Source organism: Rosa chinensis, chromosome 6 (assembly GCF_002994745.2).
Source record: "Rosa chinensis cultivar Old Blush chromosome 6, RchiOBHm-V2, whole genome shotgun sequence".
Taxonomy (NCBI): domain Eukaryota; kingdom Viridiplantae; phylum Streptophyta; class Magnoliopsida; order Rosales; family Rosaceae; genus Rosa; species Rosa chinensis.
The window spans coordinates 24377943-24380531 of NC_037093.1; positions in this window are offsets into that span (position 1 = coordinate 24377943).

Below are 2589 nucleotides of genomic sequence, written 5' to 3' on the forward strand. Positions count from 1 at the left end.
GTGCGGAGGCCAAATCTTGGACCCTTTGCCGCTGAAGTTTTGTCCTCGCCCGTGGCTTTAAGCCTTCAAGGAAATAGAACAACCGATCCTTCTCTTACATGTCCGGGATGTCAAGCATGAGCACAGAGAACTTGTTCACAAAGTCTCGGATGTTGTTGGTGTGCTTGAGCTCCCTTAGTTGCCGTCTGGCAATTTATTCTACATTCTCGGGGAAGAATTGAGCTTTGAGCTCCTTCTTAAGATCTTCCCAAGTGTCAACGATGCATACTCCTTTTTGGATGTCATTATATTTGGTTCTCCACCATAGTTTAGCATCTCCCGACAAATACATTGTCGCCATGTTCACCTTCACCTCTTCCGAGTCTGGCTTCACCGCTCGAAAGTATTGTTCCATATCAAATAAGTAATTCTCAAGCTCCTTAGCATCTCGCGCCCCTCTAGAAGCTTGAGGTTCCGGTATCTTTAGCTTCCTGTAGTCCGTCAAAGGTTGGTTTCCCATCGCACGGATGGTCAGGTTGAGCTTAGTATTCATCTCCACTAGCTCATTCCTAAAAGCATCAATGGTGGCTCAGACATCTTCTGCCATATTGTCCACTGTCACCTGGAGTGTATCAAGGGCATCACTCATTGCCCCCATTTGCTTGTTCGGAACGGGAGTTTCTTCCTCATTTCTCTCTCTTCCGCTTCCTCGAGCTTTGCATTTTTCAAGGGCCACAACTCGGTCCTTTAGGCTCTCCACCTCTATCATTCGAGCCGCCAACCCATCCAGGTCAATGCGGTCTAACACATTAGTGATATCAATCAACCTATCAGGCACTCTCGCAAGTTCTCCTAGTTGTTGGTCATACCAATCGAATCTTCGTTGGTTTGTCATCTTCCCTGTCATCGTAGTGCTTCTTGAGCCTAGTTGGCTCTGATACCAACTGTCACGGGTCGAACTTTGCAGTGCGCAAAGCGGACCGTGCGGCACTTGCTAGCAAGCAAGTCAGCCAAGTGAGTACCTTGCAAGGGACAATAAAAGCCACACGATATTAAAATAGTGCTAGCGACAAGCAAGAACATAATTATATGAATGTTGGGCAACCACGAAGAACAATGAATAATCGAAAGGAAAGATCAAAGAGCAATCTCACGGGACATAGATGATTGAATAATTCCTCTTTTATTAATGGTAAGACGGCAAGGGAGGCAAAAGTACATATGCTTACCTATACTAGTTCCGTAGTCCAAACTATGCCGACTAGAAACCCCTCTCCAAAGAGCATATCTGCCTTACATGAACATGGCAGGAGGAAACATGAAAAAGGCCGAGGAGACTAAATGCTAAATAAAATAAAGGGGAAATGATCACTTACCCAATTTTAGCTTAAAAATTGTCCACTTACCCAAACACTCTAAGAGATTATTTCCCTAATACCCAATTAAGTATTTTTTTTAATTCATTTTTATTTATTTTTGGGACATTTTTGCCCTCTCCTTCTTTGTCACTTTGAGAAAGAAGTCATTGGAGACCTTGCTTGACTCCGGTGTCGGACTCCGGCGACTGGTGAGTTTAGGGTTTAGGGTAAATGGGTAAACCCTAAACCCTAAACTGAATAGATATTAAATTGGGTAAATGGGGTTAAAAAACTCTTAGTGGAGTAAGTGGACAAGTTTTAGACTAAAATTGGGTAAGTGGTCACGACCCCAAAAACTTAATGGGGTAAGTGGGAGCATTGACTCTAAAATTAGGGTAAATAGACAAAAACCCTTTTTTTTACACAATATCCATTAATATGCTATAAATACATGGGTAATCTAAAATTTATCAATTTCCAATTTCGATTATATGGACCGCACAAAATTCTTGTATGTCTACTAATGTAGTCTAACTTAATTATTAGTTATATGGAAAAGTATACCTCCCATAACCAATAAGGTAGAGGAAATAGAATCTATCAAATTCAACCGTTGGATGTTATCATGACATGGAGAAATGGCTATGGTCAAAATTTCAGCTATTTTCGTTATTGTTTGGGTCTCGATCTACTAGATCAACTCTAAACCCTAAATACCACATAAAACTAACATTCTCATAACCGCTCATTCGCAACTTCTTTTTTCGATCTGTCAGCTCTCACACTCTCGTGGGTATGTGCTATATCAACTAATGTAAAATTTTCAGGAATTTTATCTCCTCATGGTTCAGCTCCCCTTAGGGAAGTATAAGCATATAAGCATATAAGTTGAGCGCTTTGTTTGATGTGGAAATGACGGCGGATGGGATTAAGACCTATGAATAAGCTATAAATAGATGGATAATATCAAATTTATTGATTTCCAATTTCGATTTTTTGGATTGCACAAAATCCTTATTTGTCTGCTAATGTGGTCTAACTTGTTTAGTAGTTGTATCAAATAGTATACCTTTCATGAGAAAAAATTTGGAGAAAATAGAATTTATCAAAATTGACCGTTGGATGTCATCATGATAAGAATATATGATTATGGTCAAAATTTTAAATATTTTTGTCGTTGTTTGGGTCTCGATCTAATAGGTCAACCATAAACCCTATATATATACCACATAAAACTAATATGCTCATAACC